General features: G+C 39.7%; 2 pseudogenes; both read right to left on the bottom strand.

Moving 5' to 3' along the window:
• Positions 1-1,884: 1,884 nt before the first annotated feature.
• Positions 1,885-10,400, bottom strand: LOC111953879 (myosin-6-like; annotated as a pseudogene).
• A 335-nt stretch (positions 10,401-10,735) lies between these two features.
• Positions 10,736-26,415, bottom strand: LOC111953953 (myosin-7-like; annotated as a pseudogene).
• Between the last annotated feature and the right edge of the window lie 1,266 nt (positions 26,416-27,681).

Raw genomic sequence — 27,681 nt, 5'->3', positions numbered from 1 at the left:
TTCCACTGGAGAAGAATTCTATGCCGAGCTGATAAGGATGTAAAAGCAACAATATCGGCATGTTTTGGGTCCAAGGAGAACAAGTCTTCTGGAATACCAAAAACAGCTACCAGGGGACATGGCTGCAGGTTAATTTCAAGCACCTCATATACATTTTTTAAAATAGAATCCCAGTAATTTTGTAGTTTAGAGCATTGAATGAACATGTGACAAAGGTCACATGGTGAGTCATGACATCTATCACACTCATCATTTACATATATTTCAGAGAATCTGGATTTGGAAAAATGCACTCTATGTTAAACCTTAAATTGTATGAGACCAAGACAAATCGCCTCATCCCACCACTACAGTATAAATTCAACACCCATTTCTTGTTGCCAAGCAGATTTAGTTTTGTTGGTGGAGTGTTTGTCATATGACATAATACACAGATAGATCTGAGAAATGACTGCTTTCTGTTGAAGTAAGCGTCAATATGCCATCCCAGGGTTGGTAAGGGAGTGGAGAAGGGTAGCCAGAAAATTGGGAGGAGACACAATGCCTAATCTGAAGGTAACGGAAAAAGTGAGATGGAGGCAAATAGTATTTAGAGGCCAGGTTGGGAAAACTAGAAAAAATTCCATTTACATGTCTTGGAAGGACTTAATACCTTTCCTTGTCCAGTAAGAGAAAACATTATCTATTAGGGAAGCGGGGAATACGTGATTCTTATCAATATGACCTATAGTAGATGCAGAGGAGAAAATGCTGTCGAAACTGGTACCAAATCTTAAAACTTCACTAGGGTAGGGGGCAGCATTTGGAATTTTGGATGAAAAGCGTGCCCAAATTAAACTGCATGCTACTCAGGCCCAGAAGCTAGGATATGCATATAATTAGTATATTTGGATAGAAAACACTCTAAAGTTTCCAAAAGTGTTAAAATAATGTCTGTGAGTATAACAGAACTGATATGGCAGGCAAAAATCAGAGGAAAATCCAACCAGGAAGTACTATTATTTTGAAAGGCTGTTTTTCCATTGAAAGCCTATCCACCATACAAAGACTTAGGACCCAGTTCACGAGCTCTATGGCTTCCTCTACATGTGGCCAGTCTTTAGGCATTGTTTCAGGCTTTTACTCTGAAAAATGAGGGAGATACAGCACTTTCAATGAGAGGCCAGTGGAAATGTCCAGACATCAGCCATGCGCCTGATCGGGAACACGCCTTTCTTGTTTCTCCTTTCCTATTGACGAAGCTTTTGTCCGGGTTGAAATATTATTGATTATTTATGACAAAAACAACCGGAGGTTTGATTTTAAACATCGTTTGGCATCTTTCTACTAACTTTTATTGTTCTTTAAAAAAAAAAATGTGTCTGGACTTGAGTGCATGTGTAACCGGTGCTGTACTGCACCGCTGTAACTCTGCGTTGTGTGTGGTTGATTGAGACTATAGACGTGGACTTTGGAGATCAGATAGTTTTAATCAGGCAGAATTCACTCGCTGCATCCTGCATTCGCATCTCCAAATCATAGAAACACTTTGTTGAGGTCTTCTTCTCCCCACACCCCACTAACACTAACTCTGTAGGAGGCTGATAATGCTGAGGAAGTGCACCTGCTTCCAAAAGTCTCTGCTCCGCATGTTCAGTCAATGTACAGGCCATAGATCCAGTGTCAAGCATGCCCTTAAGCTGCACTTTCCCATGTACAGACACAGAGGTGTAAAACAAATCTGAAAAAGCCTCAACCTCTTGTGAACCTAGCATAACAATTTTCTCTCCTTCTTTCGCATCAGCGCACAAAATCTCATACGTTTTCTCGAGATCATCAGATTCTTTCTTGGGGGTAGACAGTTGAACACCCACATTTCCCCCCTTCACCTGTGGGCGTGTCAGTTTAACGGCTGCTGCTGTGGTGGTGAGTTTCTCTGCTGTTGTGGTGGGCGTCTCTCACCACCATAGCGTTCCCCCTGTTTTGGACAATTTGACTTCCAATGATCTGGGGAAAAGCACCAGAGGCACAGGTTCTCATGTCTACAGTGCATCACAGTGGACTGATATGTTGAGCCACAAACCCTGCATTCCCTACGCCTGAAGAGTTGGGCGGGGAAAGATGGTGCCTTGGCAGGGGCTGTGAAACCATAACAGGTTGTATGCTCTTCTCTAAGGTACGTTCAAGCAGGTGAATGAGTCACTCGATACTTGCACTCTGCCCATCTTGTTTGGCACTTGATGTGAGAGAAGTGTCACTGCACGCACCAGCATTGACCCCGCCTTCAAACGGAGTTATCTGGGGATGTACTGTTACTTGCTTTGAGGATACAGTGGTAGATTGACACATGGTGTCCTTCCTGCGGCGTTCATGTTCATAGATTCTCTCCTGTACTTCACTCGCAGTCCATTTCTCAGCAGACTTGTATTGGAATACTGCTGCCAGTTTGGGGTCAGGGCAGTATGTTACAAACATCCTAACGACATCGGAGTTGGAGCTGTCAATCTTCTTACCTTGTCTSTTAARGCCCTCGTCAGCGACATCTACGGCCTTGTTCAATCGAACCCAATACTCCATRACAGCCTCTCYGGGTACAGGTTTAGWATTGTAAAAATCAGMCAAAGGCATGCATGAATAGGCCAATTCGCTGAAATTCTGTTTCAGAATGTCAAATACAATCTCTGGCTTCTCTGTAGGATCAACAGTTGTCTCATTGCGTAAATGTATCTTTACCATGTCTCTTGCTTTGCCAGATAATCGACTAATCATCTCATCTGATTGTTCCCCAACAGGACATCCCTTCCTCCTCAAGTATATTCTCATMAWCTCCTCCCATTCATGAATGGAGCATTTGTCTGTACCATCTCCTCTATATGTARGAGGTTCCTTYATGTCTGATTGCATGATGAACTTMATTTTACTGAGGTCTACATATCCTACTGACTCTGAATGATGATCACTTATCTTTTCTGTACTTACTGGTGGCTCATAAGTACTGGACCTGCCACTCTGTAGTTCTTCCCTAATGGAGCTCCCCATTTCCCGGGCTAGCTGAGTGACCAGCAACATGGGGGAACCTCCTGTAGCTACACGCTTTACAGGGGTTTGATCAGAGTATGAGAAAAAACCTCCCCCTCCCAGCAGTGAATTTGGGTTCATTACCATTATAAGATGCCATGCCACTAAACCACTAATGTTACGTTAAAATGTCTGTTGATGAACACACTTCTATCTTAGTTAACTATAAACAGCGCTCTCAATACATCGTTGTCAGAAAAAAAATAAACAGGAAAAAAAAGACTGCAGTTCCGCTTTTTGCCACAAGGCGGCAAGAGTACCTCAATGATGTAATTAGTCTCTAGAGCAGCAGCGCCGCGGTGATTGAGCTGACGTCGATCAACGATGAATCCGGGTCTAGAAGGCACCAATGTAACCGGTGCTGTACTGCACCGCTGTAACTCTGCGTTGTGGTTGATTGAGACTATAGACGGTGACATTGGGGATCAGATAGTTTTAATCAAGCAGAATTCACTCGCTGCATCCTGCATCTGCATCCAAAAGAAAATAAAACATTTGTAGAGCACATATGTTCTGCGAATCGTTGCCTCTTTCTCTCATAGTGCATCAAAATTATTTTTGAATACAAAAATTAGTACAGCCTCTCCTTATTATACATAACATATTTTACATAGATAAAACCACATACCTGCATCCAAAAGAAAAGAAAACATTTGTGGAGCACATATGTTCTGCAAATCGTCACCTCTTTCTACAACAGATGCACAATACAAGGGACTGGGATAATTTGGGGAGCTAGCCATCGTTCATACATACACATGCTAATTAATACCTTAGCTAGCTATTAACCACATGTTGAATTCAGAATGTTGATATCATCCTAAAAAGTACAATTACAAGTGCATCTTAACAATACCATTCCCTTATGAGTAACCTCTAAATATACAACATTATTCATGAACAAAACACTGTGTGTATGACTTTGTGCTTAAAATAATCAAACTTTTCTGAAGACGACCTACCTCTCATAGTGCATCAAAATGATTTGAGCACAAGGACACAGGGCGTAACGTAAGTACACACTCCCGTACTCCCAGGATGCAGGCATGCATAATAACAAATCAACATGACATATTAATATATGAACCTGGTGAAATTCACACAGTACTTTAACAACTGTTACACAGAGTGTGCATTCGGATTACTGGACAAAACACTCGAACAAAAAGGAGGTTTTTGGTCATAAAGAGGGAAATTATCAAACAAAACTAACATTTATTGTCTAACATGGAGACCTGGGAGTGCCACCAGATGAAGATCATCAAAGGTTAGTGATTCATTTTATCTCTATTTCTGCTTTTTGTGATTCCTCTCTTTTGCTGGAAAATGGCTGTATGGTTTTCTGTGACTAGGTAAAGCCTTTTTGAAATCAGACACTGTGGCTGGATTAACGAGAAGTTTATCTTTAAAATGGTGTATAATACTTGTATGTTTGAGGAATTTTAATTAAGAGATTTCTGTTGTTTTGAATTTGGCGCCCTGCACCTAACCAACTGGCTGTTGGTTAGGTGGAACACTAGCGTCCCACTTGTACCAGAGAGGTTAAGTGTGGAAAGCACTACACTACAGGATTGCCAGTATAGCGAGAGTGGGACGCTGGGAGAGAAGGGCAGAGTAAAGCAAGAAGAGATGCAGAAATACAAGAATGTGCCTCTAGGTGGCACCATAGGGTATCTGGATCATGTAACCAGAATGGCAATTTCTGAAAGTTTGCTGCCCAGTAATAGCATAAAAATGCAAGCCCTCCACTAAACTTGCATCTCTGAAGTAAAGATCTACTGACTCTGGGTACCTTTCCCCCCAAGATAAATGTGGTAACAGCCTGATTGATTGAATTAAAACAAAAAAATGGTAAAAACAATGGGATAGATTGAAAGATAAAGGGATTTGGGTAAACTGTTCATTTTTACAGTATAAATGCTTCTTATAAGTTATAGTGGTAAGCTACTGTAACCCATCTCTGAAAATCAGATTTCCTTTACGTAAGGATGACACAGCCCCTTGACTAGGTCAGCAGAGTTCAGGCCCATCAGATATGCAGCTTTGTAAATATCTGGAAAGGCAAAGTTTTACGATTGAAAGATTTTTAGATTTTTCAGATACTGAGAGGTTTTAAATCCTCAGCACTCACCCTCAGTGCCATCTGCCTCTGCTTGCTCCTCCCGCTGCTTATTCTTGAACTTCATGTTCCCGTAGTGCATGATGGCACCAGTCAGCTTATAAATGCCATTAATCTCTTCTTGGGCAAATCCAAGCACATTAAAGGCCTCCTACTTCCAAATTAAAGGTAATTGTTTTGCATTGGAGAAGGGGTTGGACTATTATTGCATATACAGTATATAGATATATTACTCACATCAGTAACCATTAGCTCATCTGCATCATTGGGGCGGCAGGTTGGAATAGTAACCGAAAGGTTGCAAGATTGAATCCTCGATCTGACAAGGTAAAAATCTGTTGTTCTGCCCCTGAACAAGGCAGTTAACCCACTGTTCCTAGGCCGTCATTGAAAATAAGAATTTGTTCTTAACTGACTTGCCTAGTTAAATAAATAATTCATTCATTCATTAATCGAAGTTACAGCAATCTCTCCTTGGGAGATGAAGGCATAGTCATAGGTGATGAGTGATGAGTAGCATCTCTGAAAATAATTGAACAGCTCAGTTTAATTTGTGTTCATGCTGTGGTATAGGTCAAAACAAGATACACTCACTATTAGGATTGGGGTCAATTTGAAAATTGCTATTGTGTTATATTATAAATAGATGACAAATTAGTCCTAATCAAGTTTCGAAAAACTGCAGCTGGAGATTGATTTGTGTGCTTCCAATTTCAGTGTTGCGTACTTCCATGGAATTTAAATAATTTCAGCTTTCTTATGAAAAAAGGAAATAAATCATAATTCACGCTACATTGTGCTGTGCAGAAATGTTCAGTTGAATCCAGAATTGACCTCAACCCTACTCAGTTTGATGATTCAATACTCACCCAGCAGTTCTGGTTTCTTTTGTGACAGGATCTGGTAGAATATGTGATAGTCTCTCTCAGCCTTGAGCTGGAAAGTGACACGTGATTCTCCAGAAGATCTGATCAGTATGGAAAAGTGCTTTTAGAATTAATGTGTTTCCTGTCAAAGAGATCTGTTCAACCCTGAGCATATTTAGTACTGTACTCACTCAAGTCTCAGTGTTAGCAGACGAAAGCTTCCCAATGACTTCAAAATTAATGAGGATGAATTTACCCTGTAAATTATTGTAATTTCATAAATTAATGACCACAGGAGATCTGGATTCAAGTAGTATTTGTTTTCTTTTTGAATACCTTGATTGAGCTTGCATGGTGTAATCAAACACTGAACGTATTTGAAATGAAACAATACTTTTTAAACCCAGGTCTGGTGCACAGACAGTCTCAAAAGGGAAGATTAGCTGATGGACCTGAGGAAGATTGACTAATGTCATGACATCAACTAATGGTTATGCAATTCAAATGCAGAAGATAACATATAAGAATGATATTTGACAAACAAACAAAGACCAAATGTACAAATCAGGATGAGTTGTCATTCCTGATGGTCTTGGCATTACCAAAAGCCTCCAGGGCAGGATTGGCCTGGATGATTTGATCCTCCAGGGTCCCCTACAACCCAACAACCACACAGTGTTAAAATGCAGCAATAAAAATCAATACTGTACAAACAAATATTGGATTTTGTCAACATACTGTATGTCCATCCAGCCATGAAGAATGTTTAATTTAGGATCGATAATAATGAACATTTGCATAATTATTTACCTTTTTTTCTTCTGCTGCACTTTTCTTTCCGCTAACAGCAGCAATGCTGGCGAAATACTGAATGACTCTCTTGGTGTTAACAGTCTTTCCAGCACCAGATTCTCCACTGGGATTTAAAATACAAATGTTGATGTCTCAGAATTTCTCTTAACTTTAAATAGCCTCAGATGGATATAACCTTTGGTTGATGTACTTACGTGATAAGGACAGACTGATTTACCCTGTCTGTTGAAAGAGAAGTATCAGTAAATGTGATATTATCCAAATATCATTTGATTTATATAGATGAAAAGGAGAAGTTACATTTTACCTGACAACATGTACTGGTAGGCATTATCAGAGATGGAGAAGATGTGAGGAGGAGCTTCACTCCTCTTCTTGCCTCTGTATTGTGGTGGCATATTTCTGCTTTACCAAATGAGGAGAGTTACAAACTACACACCAGTCAGAGATATACTTAAACTACATCTTTATTAATAATAATAAGCTTTGCAATAGCATTTGACTTTCAACAAATCACTATTTCTAATGAACCGTTGAGAAGTGACTACAGAAAAAAACAAAGATATTTTATAGCCAAGATACACCCCTCTCAACTTACACTGATGAACCACAGATCTTAGGAACAGTTCACAAAGATTAAGATTTGTATGAAAGATATCTATAAAACATAGCAGACAGTTACTGCTGTGTCAACAGTTCTCATTGTAAAAACCAGTGTCTGGCCCCCTTACTCCAAAAGGGAACCGTCTCTCCCTGGTACGGCATAGAACAGAACCATTAGCACATCCAAGGGCATATATCAATTGTCAACTCCCATCTCAAGTAAACCCCCTCTTGACACCACTCCTGGACAAGCTCACTGAGGGGAGTGAGCCTCTAGGTCATACACTATCCCAGGATAAGTGTAAGATCAGAGAGGACATACAATGTTTCCAGACACTGCCATACACCTCCCCCCAATGGGAAAAGGAGGGAGTGACTGGCGCACACATTGTGGAGACAAGTAATTGGTTCCCCATTAATCACGCCATCCCTTCACATGGTTTAAGAATAGGTAAAGACACATTCACATATGAAGACAATGTTCCATTCTGTCCTCTTCCCTTTCTGATATTCTGCATAGCACCAGGGACATGTGAAAGACAAGCCTGACCTCTCCCCTCTCTGGGCCCCAGGTGACTGAGCCCCAGCTGAGGGAAAAGTGCAACTGCCAACACTATCGTCCAAAAGGATACATTGTAATGACAAGTATCTCACATAAGCATATTATGCAAATAAAACATCTTAATTAATTATGTTACCCAACTAATTCTGATTCATCCGCCACAGTATGCATTGACAACAGACTGATCGTACACTGGCAGCCACTTGTATGGGTTGACAGTGACACAGAAAAGCCCTGAGTAGGTCTGTCAAAGACAAGGAAGATTCATATTTAGTTTAAATCATTTGAATGAATGATTGATTTAATGGAGATAATAGCAGACAGGTCATTGCTTACGTAGATCATCCAGGCTGCTTAACGCTCTTCGAGGTTAAAAAGCACAGTGGGCTTGTGCAGGAAGGTGAACATCGCCATGTCCTCAATTTTATCCAACTTTGGCGGGTTCTGGGGGTGGACGTCGTCCTCCTTCACAGTAACAGTCTGAAAGTAGAGGAAATTAAATTGTTTGTTTCATTTTCAAGGTGCAGAGGTTTTCTCATCCTAATTTGAGATTACAATTGTAATTGCTTGGTCTTGTAATGCAGGGATCCTTTGAAAAAGTGACTGGTCTCAATGGGACCCTCCTGCTTAAACGGCACTCGTCTCCTTTTCACCTCATTTAAAACCTGATTAACTTTTTTTTAAAGTATTAACCGAGACTCACATTTTACATATACAGTGGGGAGAACAAGTATTTGATACACTGCTGATTTGGCAGGTTTTCCTACTTACAAAGCATGTAGAGGTCTGTAATTTKTATCATAGGTACACTTCAACTGTGAGAGACGGAATCTAAAACAAAAATCCAGAAATAACATTGTATGATTTTAAGTAATTCATTTGCATTTTTATGCATGACATAAGTATTTGATACACTACCAACCAGTAAGAATTCCGGCTCTCACAGACCTGTTAGTTTTTTTTTAAGAAGCTCTCCTGTTCTCCACTCATTACCTGTATTAACTGCACCTGTTTGAACTCGTTACCTGTATAAAAGACACTTTTCCACACACTCAATCAAACAGACTCCAACCTCTCCACAATGGCCAGACCAGAGAGCTGTGTAAGGACATCAGGGATAATTGTAGACCTGCACAAGACTGGGATGGGCTACAGGACAATAGGCAAGCAGCTTGGTGAGAAGGCAACAACTGTTGGCGCAATTATTAGAAAATGGAAGAAGTTCAAGATGACGGTCAATCACCCTCGGTCTGGGGCTCCATGCAAGATCTACCTCGTGGGGCATCAATGATCATGAGGAAGGTGAGGGATCAGCCCAGAACCTGGTCAATGACCTGAAGAGAGCTGGGACCACAGTCTCAAAGAAAACCATTAGTAACACACTACGCCGTCATGGATTAAATCCTGCAGCGCACGCAAGGTCCCCCTGCTCAAGCCAGCGCATGTCCAGGCCCGTCTGAAGTTTGCCAATGACCATCTGGATGATCCAGAGGAGGAATGGGAGAATGTCATGTGGTCTGATGAGACAAACATAGAGCTTTTGTTCTAAACTCCACTCGCCGTGTTTGGAGGAAGAAGAAGGATGAGTACAACCCCAGAACACCATCCCAACCGTGAAGCATGGAGGTGGAAACATCATTCTTTGGGGATGCTTTTCTGCAAAGGGGACAGGACGACTGCACCGTATTGAGGGGAGGATGGGGTCCAGTTATCGCGAGATCTTGGCCAACAACCTCCTTCCCTCAGTAAGAGCATTGAAGATGGGTCGTGGCTGGGTCTTCCAGCATGACAACGACCCGAAACACACAGCCAGGGCAACTAAGGAGTGGCTCCGTAAGAAGCATCTCAAGGTCCTGGAGTGGCCTAGCCAGTCTCCAGACCTGAACCCAATAGAAAATCTTTGGAGGAGCTGAAAGTCCGTATTGCCAGCGACAGCCCCGAAACCTGAAGGATCTGGAGAAGGTCTGAATGGAGGAGTGGGCCAAAATCCCTGCTGCAGTGTGTGCAAACCTGGACAAGAACTACAGGAAACGTATGATCTCTGTAATTGCAAACAAAGGTTTCTTGTACCAAATATTAAGTTCTGCTTTTCTGATGTATCAAAGACTTATGTCATGCAATAAAATGCAAATTAATTACTTAAAAATCATACAATGTGATTTTCTGGATTTTTGTTTTAGATTCCGTATCTCACAGTTGAAGTGTACCTATGATAAAAATTACAAACCTCTACATGCTTTGTAAGTAGGAAAACCTGCAAAATCGGCAGTGTATCCAATACTTGTTCTCCCCACTGTACATGGGATAAATGCTACAATAGTTTATTTTCTAATATAACATTTTGGATTGAATATTGTCTTTAATGTTGGTTCACATGCATATATGATTTAATAATAATCCATTTCTAATTAAACCACACAAATCCTTAGTTTTATGCCAACAAAATATGATATTGCTCATTGGTATTGGTAGGTGTTTCACTTTGTCTAATTCATAAAAATATTTTTTTTAAACAATATTTCTGTTCATTTAGGGGACCCAATTTGTCTCAGAAGCACCCCCAGATGCAAAAGTGAGAGATATTTGTCTATTGTCATGATTCTCTGTGAGGTAGTATATTACTAGTATATTATGAAAACCAGTGTTAACTTAATTTTTTTTAAATAATAGTGGATTCCATACCTGTTCGTAATAGAATCAAGCAATACACAGCGGGGCTGTTTAAATTGACTTTATTCTTTATTCTGCTCATGTTCCATGGAGAATAGAGAAAAAACTAAAGCACTACAGTCAGGAGATTTTCAGAAAGGTCCATCCGAGAGCTTCACTCTTCATCATGTCCTTTCTGTGACACAAGATGGATGAAGGTTAAAATGTAATAAACTACTGTAAACACTAAAAACATTCTTACAATATTCTGTGCATTGTCAAATATATATTAAACGATGGGGCTCCTTGTTTGAGTGTATAGAATACACTATAAATATCATGAATTACACCAACTCTGTCTACTAGTATATTAAAGATTCTACAAAAATATTTAAATAAGCAAAGATGTCCGGCATTCATCACAATAAATATAAATGTGTTACTTGCCATCACACAGTAACTCACCACTGAAACTAAAATGTGTCATGCTTTTGAAGATTTTTTTGAACCCATGACAGGGCACAATATTCTAATTTATAGTTATATGAATGATAGTATGTTTATTGGAGATCAAATAGTTAAAAAGCAATTGTGGCTGGGGCTGTCGTCATACATGATTTGAGTTTGCAAATTATAACCAATGTAATTAATCTGATTGAAAGAACTGACCTGGGAGCCAGCATCACAACTCTTGGCCTCACTCCTCATCCTTTCCTTTCTGTGACAGAGAAGATAGATAGATTGATTACCAGAACATTTAAATTTGACTGTGTAGCGAAAAACATTTTACTACCAAATATTGTGTACTCTGGTTGAAATTTTACCATGTGGAAATTCAACAGGTATGTATAGTTACTTGGTAACAATGTAACAGATAATGCATGTATTACTTATTTTCTTCAGGAATCAATGGGTTAATATCGAGAATCCAAATGACCATTAAACAGAGTCCAAGATCCCACAAAGTTTAGGCTTTTCCATACATTAAATTGAAACAGCAACTTCACGGACCTTGGAACCGGCATCACGACTCTTGGCTCTCAACTTGTTGACCTGAGACTCAGCAATATCAGCCCTCTCTTCTGCCTCATCCAGTTCATGCTGAATCTTACGGAACTTGCCTAAATTGGAATTGGCTTGTTCCTCCTGTGAAAAATGTTAAATATGATCTAAGTTTCTAGCAAACAAAACAATTTGAGAATTACAGATGCATCAGTTGGATGATAGAAGGTTACTTACAGCCTCCTCTGAAGTTCTCTTGTAGGATTTAACCTTCAGCTGCAGTTTGTCCACCAGGTCCTGCAGGCGGCTCAAATTCTTACGGTCTTCCTCAGTCTGCACCCAAAAAGAAGGGACAAAAAAAGAGTCATACTGGATATATATCTTACATTTCATTCGGAGCATGTTAATATAATTGTGCACTGTCAAATTAAAGTATACAATGTACCTGGTATGTGAGCTCCTTGATGCGTCTCTCATATTTACGGACTCCTTTCACAGAATCACTGCTCCTCCTTTGCTCCAGTTCCACTTCAGTCTCTAGCTCTCTCACCTAGAAAGATATGATCATTGTTAACACACCATTAACAATTATTTTGTTAGTTACCACTACTTTAATATTTCAGCTAGAAATATGACTAGAAATATGACATGTGACGTTGAATTAATAGAAGAGAATGTAGCTTAGACACTTACTCTGGCCTCCAGCTTCTGGATCTGCTTCTTACCACCCTTCATGGCGATTTGTTCAGCTTCATCCAGGCGGTGCTGCAGGTCCTTGATGGTCTGCTCCATGTTCTTTTTCATGCGCTCCAGGTGAGCACTGGTGTCCTGCTCCTTCTTCAGCTCCTCTGCCATCATGGCAGCATCAGTAATGGCCTTCTTGGCCTTTTCCTCAGCATTTCTACACTCCTGCACAGCCTCCTCCACTTCATTCTGAAGCTGGGATGTGTCGCCCTCTAGCTTCTTCTTCTGGCTCAGTAGGCTGGTGTTCTACACATATATAAGACAAATTACTTTTATATTACCTCTACGTACCTCAAGTAGCAGACATTTAAAGATGGAATCCATAGTAGGGGAAACAGGCACACTGTCCATCCAAACACCATTGTTATTGTTTTTGTTTTGTTGACAAAGTAGAGGTGAGGAGCGTTGCACACCATGGTACAGTACATTTTCTGCTGTTTTATTGTGCTTGCAATGATGTCCAAAGGGAAAAAACTGTGTTTGTTGTTTGCAGTAACTTCTTTGTTGTTGTAATATCGCAAACAGACGTGGCAGTTTCCCCATTAAGGATTCCAGCTTTAAGGAGAACACTGTTATATATTACTGTCTTACCTGTGAGTGTAGAAGTTGAACTCTCTCACTAACATCCAGCAGTTCCTGCTCAGCCAGTTTGCGGCCTCTCTCAGTCTGCTCCACCAGGGCTCTCAGCTCATCCAGTTCAGCCTGCATCAGGTTGTTGCGTCTCTCCACAATGGCAATGTTCTCCTTCAGGTCGTCATTGCTACGAAGAGCATCATCCAGCTGCAGTTGAGAATCCTGTAGAAAGAATTACTGATTTAACTAGATTTACTATTTACTTTATATACATTTACTACACTAAACAGTGTGGTTTTTCTTTTTCTAAATACACAAGCAGTTTTTAATTCAATGGTGTGGAAGTAATACCTTCAGATGGGAATGGAGACCCTTAAGTTGCTTCTGGGCCTCGGATGCCTGCCTGTTGGCCTGGCTGAGCTGGATCTCCATCTCATTGAGATCTCCTTCCATCTTCTTCTTCAGCCTGAGAGCTTCATTCCTGCTGCGAGTCTCTGACTCCAGGGAGCTTTGCAGGGTATCCACAACTCTCTGCTGGTTCCTCTTATTCATCTCCATTTCCTCATCTTTCTCTACCAGCTTSCGYTCAATGTCAGMTTTCACCTGATTGAACTCCAGCTGAGCTCTCAGGATCTTGCCCTCCTCATGCTCTAGGGAGGCCTATGAGAACACAGCCACCAATAGTTTGTAAAATCGTAAAATGAAATGTTGGTACATTTCCCTATCTGTAAATGTTTTCTGTTCTCACCTCAGCCTCCTCTAGAGCAGACTGTATCTCAGCCTTCTCCTGCTCCAGCTGTTTACGGATCTTTTCCAGCTCATGGATGCTCTTTCCCCCTTCACCAAGCTGCTCAGTAAGGTCAGAAATTTCCTCTGTGGAAAAATGTAGTTGTACATCAGAATATTTTTGGGATAACTGATCTCTATAACATATGAATATTTTATTTACTAAGTTTTATATAGGCCGTTAGTTATTATGCTCTGACCTTGGAGGTTCTTGTTCTCCCTCTTCATGGTCTCCAGATGATCCAGAGACTCCTCATAAGAGTTCTTGAGTTTGAAGAGCTCAGTGCTGAGAGATCTGGCCTCTTTCTGGGAGCTCTCCAGCTCAGTCTGAGACTCCTCAAACTTCTGCTTCCACTCAGCCAAGACCTGAAAAACATAGTTTTTTTAAGTGGCTTGAATACAGTATACGGTATGGTTCAGATAAGATGGACAATATTGTCCAATAACTTACAGAGAACAGAACTGTGTCTTTATGCTCACAATCCAAACCCCCGAGACAAAGGGGAAGCAATTGGTCAGGGGGTTAAGTGCCTTACTCAAGGCCACAATGGGTGGCAATGGTAGGATGTAGGATAATGCCAGCACAACCTTTTTTGAACCATGACACTTTGCAGGGATAAAAAGGTGTAATGACCTCTATCTCATCGGATCCATATCTAATCATCTATTTTCTGACAAAAAAAATTGAAGATTAAATAGGTTTTATTTTAACTACACTGAACAAAAATATAAATGCATCATGTGTGTGAGTGTTGGTGCCATGTTTCATGAGCAGAAATAAAAGATCCCAGAAATTTTCCATACACAAAAAATGCAAATTTATCTCAAATTTTTGGCACACGTTTTTTGGCATGCTGACCGCCGGAATGTCCACCAGAGCTGTTGTCAGAGACTTTTATGTTAATTTCTCTACCGTAAGCCGCCTCTAACGTCCTTTCAAAGTATTTGGCAGTTTGTCCAACCAGCCTCACAACCACAGACCACTTGGACGTAGTCATGTGGGCGAGCGGTTTGCTGATGTCAACGTTGTGAACAGAGTGCCCCATGGTGGCGGTGGCATTATGATATGGGCAGACATAAGCTATGGAAAACAAACACAATTGCATTTTATCGATGGCAATTTAAATGCACAGAGATACCGTGATGAGATCCTGAGGCCCATTGGTCATGCCATTCATCTGCCGCCATCACCTCATGTTTCAGCATGATCATTTTTATTTATTATTTTATTTCACCTTTATTTAACCAGGTAAGCTAGTTGAGAACAAGTTCTCATTTACAACTGCGACCTGGCCAAGAAAGCAAAGCAGTGCGACAAAAACAACAACACAAAGTTACACATGGAATAAACAAGCGTACAGTCAATAACACAATTGAAAAAAAGAAAGTCTATATACAGTGTGTGCAAATGGCGTGAGGAGGTAAGGCAATAAATAGGCCATAGTAGCGAAGTAATTACAATTTAGCAAATTATAACTGGAGTGATAGATGTGCAGATGATGATTTGCAAGTAGAAATACTGGTGTGCAAAATAGCAGAAAAGTAAATAATAACAATATGGGGATGAGGTAGGTAGATTGGATGGGCTATTTACAGATGCAGCGATCGGTTAGCTGCTCAGATAGCTGATGTTTAAAGTTAGTGAGGGAAATATAAGTCTCCAGCTTCAGCGATTTTTGCAATTTGTTCCAGTCATTGGCAGCAGAGAACTGGAAGGAAAGGCGGCCAAAGGAGGTGTTGGCTTTGGGGATAACCAGTGAGATATACCAGCTGGAGCGCGTGCTACGGGTGGGTGTTGTTATCGTGACCAGTGAGCTGAGATAAGGCGGAGCTTTACCTAGCAAAGACTTGACCTAAGATGACCTAATGCACGGCACCATGTCGCAAGGATCTGTATACAATTCCTGGAAGCTAAAAATGTCCCAGTGGCCAGTAGACTTCCATGGCCTGCATACTCACCAGACATGTCACCCATTGAGCATGTTTGGGATGCTCTGTATTACTTCTCAAAGCAATTAAAGAGGAGTGGGACAACATTCCACAGGCCACAATCAACAGCCTGATCAAATCTATGCAAAGAAGATGTGTTGTGCTGCATGAAGCAAATGGTGGTCACACCACATACTGACTGGTTTTCTGGTCCACGCCCCTACCTTTTTAATTAAGTATATGTGACCAACAGATGTATATTTCTATTCCGAGTAGTGTGAAATCCATTAGGGCTTAATGAATTCATTTCAATTGACTGATCTCCTTATATGAAGTGTAACTCAGTAAAATCTTAATGAAGTGTAACTCAGTTATAAAATCTTAATAATCTTAATCTTATTGCATGTTGCGTTTATATTTTTGTTCAGTATATTTTCCTAGTTCATGATGATTCATTTGTGTGTACCCCTGTAAGATTAATCAACGCTAGAAATATTTTGCTTTAGCTCTGATAATATAGGTATTTAGTTTCAAATAGGTTTGCGCAAGAGATGACCGGTTTTCTGCATTGTAAAGGTGCCGCAGCACACTAGTTGAAAACCACTGCACTAGGCTACCTGCCGCCCCTCATGTACTATAATGACGGCTAATAGGACTTGTGTATTCCATATGTTTTTTTCTTACCTTATCAAAGTTCCTTTGCTTCTTGTCCAGAGAGGCAGCAGCTGCATTAGATCTCTCCACATCTACCATGAGATCTTCAATCTCATTCTGGAGTCTGTGTTTAGTCTTCTCCAGGGATGAACATTTAGCATTTACAGCTTCCACAGCTTCCTCTGCATCCTGCAGACGCTGAGCCAGCTTCTTCCTAGATTGACATAGATGAGAAACACGTTTCCGAACAGCTGCCTTTTTTGTCTAATATATAACGGTTGTATAACAGGTAATCCATGTATTATTCATCATGTACATTTGTGTATCGCTCATTCAGCCAAGGTCCAATAGCCTGAAAAGTAAGAGGAAGTAATAAAACATCCTTACTTTGCGTCCTCAAGCTCCTCAGTCTTCTGGATGGCATCAGTTTCATACTTGGTTCTCCACTGAGCCACCTCAGCATTAGCCTTGGACATGCCACGCTGCAGCTCAGACTTGGCCTCCTGCTCCTCCTCATACTGCTCCCTCAACAGATCTGAGTCATGGCGAGCAGACTGCACTGCATGGGCAAGTGCGTTCTTTGCCTGGTAAGGAAATTTAAAAAAGGATCTGTAATTATGCTTGATGATGAATGTAGTTAGATAAGTGCCACTGCATTCTTTGTATAAATACCTTGACTTCCTCCTCCAATTGTCTCTTGAGGTCTTCAATCTGCTGAACGTTGGACTGCTTACCTCTAGTCAGTTGAGAGACCAGATAGTCCTTCTCCTCCAACTGTCTGGCAAATTCACCTGTTTTCATGCAATTCAAATTATTTTAAATTATATTACTTAATCAGGAAATTTATTGTGGTTGTTCAATTTATTATTTTTTGTTAATATACCATTCTCAGTTTGAAGCTTTGCTTTCTGCATGGTGAAATCATTGATGGAACGCTGTCCTTCCTCAGCTTTTGTCCTGTATTCACTCATCTGGTCCTCTAGAGTACGGCACATTTTCTCCAAGTTTGTCTAAAAACAGATTTGTTTTTGAATGACAGAACAGCATCACTAGATTGCATCTTTAAAAAGCATGTATAGATTTTTCTCTTTGATTTACCAATGATACCACATACTTTGGACTTGACAATCTGCTCCATGTTGGAGACCACATCGTCCAGCTCCAGCCTGAGCTCACTCTTCTCTTTCTCCAGCTTCTGCTTCACTCTCTGAAGGTTGTCAATCTGTTCTCCCAGGTCAGCTACACTGTCAGCATTTTTCTTCCTCAGAGTGGCAGCTGTAGCCTCATGCTGCAGGGTAGCCTCTTCAAGGTCTCTGCGCACCTTCTGGAACTCAGCCTCMCTCTTCTTGTTCATCTCAATCTGGGCAGCAGTGGCTCCACCAGCCTCCTCCAGCCTCTCACTGATCTCTTCTAGCTCTCTGGCCAAGTCTGCCCTCTGTTTCTCCACCTTGGCACGGGCAGCTCTTCCTCTAATTCCTCAATGCGGGCCTGAAATGGTAGGAATTCAATTTATCTCGTTCAAATGTGAATTTAAGAATTAAATGTTTCAACAATTGTCTTGAATTACCTGCAGCTCCTTCAGTTTTTTCTGAAGCTGGGCACCCAAGGCCTGCTCATCCTCAATCTTGCTGTTGAGTTGGCTCATCTCAAAGTCCTTCCTGTTGAGATGAATATGCATTTTTAGTGTTTTCTATTGAATAATACTTTGATCTCTGATCTTACTTCTTCATTCTCTCCTCCATCTGCTGCTTGTCATTCTCCAGGTCCATTAGGCTCTCCTGGGTCAACTTCAAGTCTCCTTCCAGCTTTCTCTTGGCTCTCTCAAGGTCCATTCTCACCTTTTTCTCTTGCTCCAGAGACCCTTCAAGCTGATAAAACATATTGAACAATAGTCAGAGTAACCATTTTACTGTAGCCAATTTGTTTGATATAACTTATTTTGCTGTAATTTTCATGAATTCCTATTTGATACTCACATCATCAACTTGCTGTTCCAGTTTGGCTTTGGCCTTGGTCAGCGTGTTGACTTTGTCCTCCTCACTCTGCAGATCATCCAGCGTTTGCTGATGAGCCTCCTGCAGAGCCTTCTTCTCCTTGGTCAGCTTGGCAATGATTTCATCCAGAGCTGCCATCTCCTCAGTCAGGTTTTTAACCTAAGGAAACAGACCAGTGTCATTACACTTTTATCCAAAATATTTAATTGTCGTTTTAACATCACAAGAAAGACCCATTTATTTTACCTTGTTCTCTGTGGCATGCTTTTCCTTCTCCACTTTAGCCAGAGTGAGCTCTAAATCATCAATGTCCTTCTTGAGTTCTGAGCACTCATCCTCCAGCTTCCTCTTCTTAGCAGTTAGCTCTGAATTCATCTCCTCCTCATCCTCCAGTCTTTCTGTCAGCTCTTTTGCTTTGGCCTCAAGCTGGATTTTGCTTTTGATCAGACCTTCACATCTCTCTTCAGCATCAACAATAGTGTCTTCTTGCTGTCAATGTGTCAATATATTGTAAGTATGTCATATTCTCCAATGCTCAGAAGTTTGTTTGGAGGCAAAATATTTGGACRSTACAAATGATTGACAAATGSTSCACTGATTGTACGTATGTATTTAGARAATCRCGTCTCTTTTCTCTCTGTTTTTCYATTTCTCTYGWTAGCTYWTRGYTAAAAGCTAACTAGWAAGGCCATTTTGACCAAAGATGTGACTGCAGAAAGTAACTGTAGTGCAGTTAAAGTTACTCACAGTTTGGACAGCGAGCTGCAGGTCATTCTTCTCTTGGAGAAGGGAGACCATCTTCTCTTCCAGCTCCTTTCTACGGGCTTCAGATTTAGCATAAGCCTCTTTAAGCTTCAGGAATTCTTCCTTCATGTTGGCCATCTCCTTCTCAGTCTCTGCTGACTTCAGCAGAGGTTTGATCTTGAAGAACATCTTCATCCAGGGCCAATTCTTGACACCCATGAAGGCACGAATGTTCCATTGGATCACAAGCAAGGCATCCCTGCAAAAGTTTTATAAAATATAGTTCATACAACCTTTCCTCACACCTAACATATTGTCTGAAAAGGTTTAAGCTATTCTCATTCCTACCTGCGGTCAACCATTTTCTGGAACTCAATTCTGGCAAGTAGACCACGTGATCTGGCCTGGAGGCCAGTGATGATAAGAGCGAGACGATCGTCTCTCATCTCCTCAAGAGTACCCAGGAGACCAGCCTTGAAGAACACCTAATGATACACAAAGGCCTTCTTGTATTTGGTAGGATTGCATTTTTCTGCCAGATTACCATAAATAACTTGAATGTGGTATCCTACAGTTTTCCAACACTTTCATGCCTCTAGGAAAATGGCACAAATGGACAACTATAATGAGCAATTGATTTTACAACATCCAACCCAGCATGTTGACCAAGAGTTACTAAATTTGGCAAGGTCTTTAAAAACATATACAGGAAGTCTATCACAAGCAATATGGCCACTATGCTTTTAATTGCTCATTGTATATATGGATCTACTACATTATGGCACTATAACAAGTATCTATTTTTATCTCTTGACTTGACCCATTTGCTCTAGAGACAGATAAAATTAGATAAGCATGATCAGTAGTACATCAGCAGTTATTTCAAGAGGCATTGCTCAGGTTGGCCAGATGGTGATGTAGTGTTAATATACTGCTTGGACCCCGTAATTGCTGCTACAATTTCATCCTGGAATTTATGTTGCGTTCATAACCAAGTGGTAGGTCTGCATTTACCATTTGAAAACATTCACGTGGTTTGAAATCATTAAAAAAACGCTGATTGGCTAATGGCCATCAAGCTACGTGAACCATAAACTAAAAGTACAGCTATCATGCTTGTCAACAAATTATAGTGTTCAAAAACCATATTAATAGATTGCTTTTATAAACAATGTTTTCCCAGATAATGTTGTTATCAGGGTAATTACCTTAGTAACTCACTATCCGATGTCAGTATGTTGAAGAAGTGGGAGCTCAGGATGATAGACGAGTTTCCCACTTGTAATTACCAGTTGGAAGGGAGTTCAAGTGGATTATTTTGAGTCGTATGTGGTAAATTCCTACTTCCTACTTGGTTACGAACTCACCATTAGATAAATTACCTTAGTGTGTCCTAATCTGTACTGGGTGTGGTCAATATCCAAAGTGCCCAGCAGTTTTTCTGATGCCTTCATATTGTCCATGAACTGACCCTCAGGGATAGCATTTGGATTGAGGATGCGGTATCTGAATTTAAATCAGAAAGTAATTATCTTCAAAAATGGAACACCGGAATAGGTAAACAGTTGAATTTATTTTGAAAATGAAATTGATGATTATTTTTACCTTTGTTTGAAGTCAGCATACAGGATTCTGTTGGGGAAGCCCTTTCTGCAGATCCTGATGCCTTCTAGCACACCGTTACAGCGCAGCTGGTGCATGACCAGAGGATTCTCCATGGCCCCAGGAGTCTTGGTCTCGTTGGGGATGATGCAACGCACAAAATGGGGGTGAGTAGACCTCAAGTTGGTCATGAGTTTACCCAAGTTCTCCTGTGAGTATGACAAATGTAGAATTTTCCATCAGTGAATGAGTCTCCAAGTACCTTACGAGTCACCACAGCATTTAATGCTAACATGCCAATCCACAACATACTGACATCTCAAATATAGCACAAATATAATACATTTGTTAATTATACATATGTTGATTTAAGCTCAGATTTACCCTGTGCAATGCAGACACAGTCTGGAAGGAAGAGCCTTTCTTCATTTTTCCTCCAGCCGCTTTTTCTTCAGGTGCTGTATGATAATGAAATAACTATTCAAATATACTATTTTTACTACTATGATATACTCTGGATTGTTATTTATTTGAGTGTGTTGTAGTCTGCAGATATAAACACATAGTACCTCCTTCTGCACCAGCATAGTTTGCAAAGAGGTTGGCCAGGAACTTAAGACTTGACTTCTGGAACAGTCCGACCACAGTCTCATTCAGCGGGTCCTTGTTCTTCACCAGCCAGTTACCAATGTTGTAGTCAACAATGCCAGCATAGTGAACCATGGAGAAATGGGCCTCTGGTTTACCCTTAACAATCCTAGGCTTCTGGAAGCATGCATTTTTGCCGAGATGCGTATCATACAGCTTAGCTTTGAATGTATTATCACTGGCCTTAGGGAACATGCACTCCTCTTCAAGGATGGACATGATACCCATGGGCTAGTGGAAGGAATGAATGAAAATAAATTAATGTTAAGGGAAAAGCGTAGTGAATAAATATCAGAATAATTTGTCATGGAAGCACATTTATGAAGACTGTCCTTGTAATATTTGAAATCTCAAAGATTACTTAGGATACATCATATAAACTATTCCACAACTGAAGATACCAACCCTTTCAATGAGGTCAATGCAGGCAGCCAAGTCCATGCCAAAGTCAATGAACTCCCAGACGATGCCCTCTTTCTTATACTCTTCCTGCTCCAGCACAAACATGTGGTGGTTGAAGAACTGCTGCAGCTTCTCATTAGTAAAGTTGATGCACAGCTGCTCAAAGGTGTTGAACTGAAATAGAAGTTCACAGTTACTTTATTTTGTCTGCTGTAATGTTCTAGATTCCATTTTTATCAAATTTACATCAAACACTCACATCAAAGATCTCAAAGCCAGCAATGTCCAGCACACCAATGTAGTGCTGGCGAGCATTCTTAGTGTCCAGAGAAAGATTGATTCTTATCACCATCCAGAGGAACATATTCTCGTAAATTTTCTTTGCCAGTGCACCAACAGCGTAGTACACCTACAAAATATAGAGAAAATAAATTACCTCAACATAGCTTCAACATAAACACTTAGGGACAGTTTCCTAGACACAGATTAGGCCTAGTCCTGGACTAAAGAGCATGCTCAATAGGTTATTCTAGGTATGAACATCTTAGCAACTTTATAGACAAGTTTTATGCTCAATATTATAAAAAAGATGTTGGAGACTCACCTGGTTGACATTCTGACCTTTGGTGACCCACTCATTTCCTACTTTGACCCTTGGGTGACACAGCCCCTTGACTAGGTCAGCAGAGTTCAGGCACATCAGATATGCAGCTTTGTCAAGATCTAGAAAGGCAAAGTTTTATGATTGGAAGAGGCAATCTAACTGATTTTAGATTTTAGATTTTCAGATACTACTGCATATTGAAGTGAGAGGTTTTAAATCTTCAGCACTCACCCTCCATGCCATCTGCCTCTGCTTGCTCCTCCCGCTGCTTATTCTTGAACTTCATGTTGCCGTAGTGCATGATGGCACCAACCAGCTTATACATGCCATTCTTCTCCTCTTGGGAGAAGCCCAGTACATCAAAGGCATCCTAGTCCCAAATTAAAGGTAATTGTTTTGCATTGGAGAAGGGGTTGGACTATTATTGCGTATACAGTATATAGATATATTACTCACATCAGTAACCATTAGCTCATCTGAATCATTAATGGAAGTTACAGCAATCTCTCCTTGGGAGATGAAGGCATAGTCATAGGGATTGCTGGTGATGAGTAGCATCTCTGAAAAGAATTGAACAGCTCAGTTTATTTGTGTTGATGCTGTGGTATAGGTCATAACATAATATACTCTGTATTAGGGTTGGGGTCAATTAGAAAATTGCCATTGATTTATATTATAAATTGACAGGAAGGCAAATTAGTCATTAGAGTTTCGATAAACCAGTGGTGGAAAAAGGACCCAATTTTCATACTTGAGTAAAAGTAAAGATACCTTAAAAGAAAATGACTCAAGTAAAAGTCACGTAGTAAAATACTACTTTAGTAAAAGTCTTAAAGTATTTGGTTTTAAATGTACTTATGTATCAAAAGTAAAAGTATAAATCATTTAAAATGTCTTATATTAGGCAAATCAGATGACACGATTTTTTTTTTTTCTTTTTATTTCCGGATTGCCAGGGGCACAGTTCAACACTCAGACATCATTTACAAACGAAGCATTTGTGATTAGTGAGTCTGCCAGATCAGAGGCAGTAGCAGTAGGGATGACCAGGGATGTTCTCTTGATAAGTGCATGAATTAGACAATTTTCCTGTCCTGCTAAGCGTTCAAAATGTAACAGGTACTTTTGGGTGTCAGGGAAAATGTAAGGAGTAAAAAGTACATTATTTTCTTTACGAATGTAACGGAGTAAAAGTAAAAGTTGTAAAAAATTGAAATAATACATTAAAGTACAGATACCCCCAAAAAACGACTTAAATAGTACTTAAAATTATTTTTTACTTAAGTACATTACACCACTCCAAAAAACTGCAGCTGGAGATTGCTTAGTGTGCATTGGATTTTAATGTTGTGTGCTTAAATGTAATTTAAACAATTGTTACTACATAAATCATGCTATATTGTGTTGTGAGTTTTACAGTGGGGGGATAGGAGTAGCACACTAGCTGGGCTGGCTGTGCTGCGTCATAAGAATTTAATTGGATTTCATCAGAAAGGTTCAGTTTAATCCAGAATCGACCTCAGTTTAATGATTTAATACTCACCCAGAAGTTCTGGTTTTTGTTGGGACAGGATCTGGTAGAAGATGTGATAGTCTCTCTCAGCCTTGAGCTGGAACGTGACACGTGACTTCTCCAGAAGATCTGATCAGTATGGAAAAGTGCTTTTGGTATTAATGTGTTTCCTGTCAAAGAGATCTGTTCAAGCCTGGGCAAGTTGAGTGTTGTACTCACAAGTCTCAATGTCAGCAGACGAAAGCTTCCCAGTGACTCCAAAATGAATTCGGATGAATTTACCCTGTAAGTTATTGTCAAAGCAGAAATTAATAATCACATTAGATCAGAGTTCTAGTAGTATTTGTTTTCTTTTTGAATACCTTAGTAGGTGCGCATGATTGAGCTTGCATGGTGTAATGGAACTGATGGAATAGTCCTACAAGTTTAAATTCCACCTATCTGGTTCTCAATCAAACACAGAAAATATTTAAAAGAAAACAAATACTATTGAAACCCAGCTCTGTTGCACACATACATATTTGATATGATCTACAGTCCCAAAAGAGTTGATTAGCTGATGGACCTGAGGAAAATTAGTTGATGTCATGACATCAACTAATTGTATCCTAATAAATTTCAACCACAAAATACAACAGATAAGATGAACATGTATGATAAGATTTAACTTATATTTGACTGCGAACAAAGACCGAACGTACAAATCGGGAGGAGTTGTCATTCCTGATGGTCTTGGCATTACCAAAAGCCTCCAGGGCAGGATTGGCCTGGATGATTTGATCCTCCAGGGTCCCCTACAAACCAATAACCACACAGTGTTAAAATGCTGCAAAGATATGTAGTCAACATGTGCTTATCCAGCCATGAGGAATGTTTAATTTAGGATTAATAATGATTCAGTGTTTCATTTAGGTTTTTTTTCTGCAGGGGTTGCAAAAGTGTGTGTGTGTGTGGGGGGGGGGGGCAATGCCATGGGGCTAAGTTTATTATTATTCTTTATTTTTTAAAGCTAATTTCCTTCAACAGCTATACACATTATGCCATGGCTTATGCCTAGTTCTTATGCAATCTGAGTGACTCAAATATTATAACAAAATCAATGGGGGCCGCATGACAAAACACAGACTGTTTTGTTTTTATTTTGGTGATTGTTCGTTCTGAAAGATGATCTTATTAAGAAATATATTGCTCCATTATATTTTCTACATATTTATATCTGGTTTTAATTTTTCCCAAAGTTATTATTATTTAAAAAAAAAATGAAATTAGTGATTTAGTAGCAGCTTTGCACTGCTGCTAAATGCATATTCGGAAATGCTGAATATTTGCCGTCTATTTTACCTTTTTTTCTTCTGATACACTTTTCTTTCCGCTAACAGCAGCAATGCTGGCGAAATACTGGATGACTCTCTTGGTGTTAACAGTCTTTCCAGCACCGGATTCTCCACTGGGATTTAAAAATACAAATGTTGACCTATCAGAATTTCTCTTAATTTCAAATAGTCTCAAATCGATATTGCCTTTGTTTGATGTACTTACGTGATAAGGACAGACTGATTTTCCCTGTCTGTTGAAAGAGAAGTATCAGTAAATGTGACATTATCCAAATATCATTTGATTTATATAGATGAAAAGGAAAAGTTATATTTTACCTGACAACATGTACTGGTAGGCATTGTCAGAAATGGAGAAGATGTGAGGTGGAGCTTCACTCCTCTTCTTGCCTCTATATGCATTGACAACCGAGCCATTTGTATGGGTTGACAGTGACACAGAACAGCCCTGAGTAGGTCTGTGGAAGACAAGGGGGATACCGCAGATTTAGTTTCATTCATTTGAATTAATACTTGATTTATTGGAGATATTAGCAGACATGTCATTACTTACATAGATCATCCAGGCTGCGTAACGCTCTTTGAGGTTAAACAGCACAGCGGGCTCGTGTCCTCAATTTTATCAAACTTTGGCGGGTTCTGGGGGTGGACGTCGTCCTCCTTCACAGTAACAGTCTGAAAGAAGAGCAAATGAAATCGTTTTTTTTTACATTTTCAATGTGCAGAAGTATTCAATTTGAAACAAATCTTAACTTGAGATTACATACAGTGTAACATTTTCACAAATCATCCATTTACATGTAATGCAAGATTTGCATGGAAGTTAAAGATTTCAAGTTAAGATTCTGCTCTTTGTTGTCTCTTGTTAGAAAGATTTTAAACATTAAAGAGCATAACTCATTTCAGTTCATAACTAATTTTTCATCAATCATAGAGTTATCCTAGTAGAACAAATTATTATCTTATGATTTTCCAGGTCATATATTTTCAGAAATGTTTTTCACCAAAATATTTACCTTTCCAAACTCAGTATCAGCGGTGACTTTAGCCCCATCTCTGCTGGTGATTGTGGCCTTGACGTACTCAACCTCAGGGTCAGGCACATAGCACTCTCTCTTTATGTCAAAGGGTCTAGTCTGGCATTCCATACGCTCCTTGTCTGATTTACGCAGAAAGGAAGCTGCGGCGCCAAACTCTGCCATTAAACTGTCCCCCATTCTTAAACCTGTAAAGGCAGGAACAGAGTTTTGAATACATACATATGTACATATTTTATACAGTACAAGGTTTGAGTTAATGGAGCCCCAAACTCTACCATCAACGCGGCCCCCATTCTTAAATCTGTGCAGGTATCTATTATTATTAGGTTGAATTTGCTAAACTTCCCAATTTACTTGTTGCCATGGTTTGTTGTATGCCAGGATTCTCATGATAAACGTTTCTCAAACTTAAGAAACAACAACCATTTAGATCTTCATATTTTACAGTAATTTTTACAATATCAACCGTATTTTGATAGTTTTACATTTTATTCTGTTCATGACAAAGGGAACCGTGCATATTGTGGTAATAACCTAATATCAGTGTAAAGCACTAATATTAAATAATATTAAATACATCAACAACTTTAGGGCACCAGGGCTGTATTTCACTTCTCTCTGGTACCATTTTTGGAATGCATAACGTAAATAAAACATTTGATCCCAAACATTTTCCAGCAAAGACCTAAGTTAATTGGAAAATTGTATACTAGTATCACTACTGTATGTATACAGGTGTACTGTATATGAGTAGTATATTGTATCATAGCATAATGGTCATGGCGGAACAATAGAACTTTAAAATATAAGCCTAAAATAGACACAAGGGTCAAGGCAGAACAGCAGTAGGCTACCAGATTTAGAGTCATAGATTAATAAGAGTTTATCTGAAACATATGAGGGTGAGTAAACCAATAAATATATTGAATATAAACCAAAACATGTGAGGTTCAGAGTTGACCAAAAGTAACTAGGTCCACTGTAGCTGAAATCTCAGCTTGTGTAGTGATGACACTGAAAACATGTAATTACTGTACAGGAGATATGTATTATGCAATATATACAGATGTAGGATCTTAATTTTACCTATATTGTCACACAAAAATAATCCTACAGCAAAGGATTTGAACGTCCATAATGTTGCTTGATCGGTGGTTAGGCTATTATTAGCTGGCCAAAAGTAGGCTACATGAAAAGTGCAATACAGTTCATTTAACCGTGTGTTAGTATTGGTTTTCAGTGATTCATGTAACTCACGAAGCTCATCTGCCTTTCCTGCGTTGCAGAAACATTTTCTTCAACAAAGACTGTGTACATCTGTACAAGTTGACTACGTTGATGTGTACAGACACTCAAATGTTTTGCATTAATATGCATATTTGGCAAGCTGTTATAGTTTTCATGTTGTTGAACATCTATTTTTAGAAAGTTGTGATTCTTACC

Source organism: Salvelinus sp. IW2-2015, linkage group LG27, assembly GCF_002910315.2.
Source record: "Salvelinus sp. IW2-2015 linkage group LG27, ASM291031v2, whole genome shotgun sequence".
Lineage (NCBI taxonomy): Eukaryota > Metazoa > Chordata > Actinopteri > Salmoniformes > Salmonidae > Salvelinus > Salvelinus sp. IW2-2015.
This window is presented reverse-complemented; position numbering and strand designations above follow the sequence as displayed.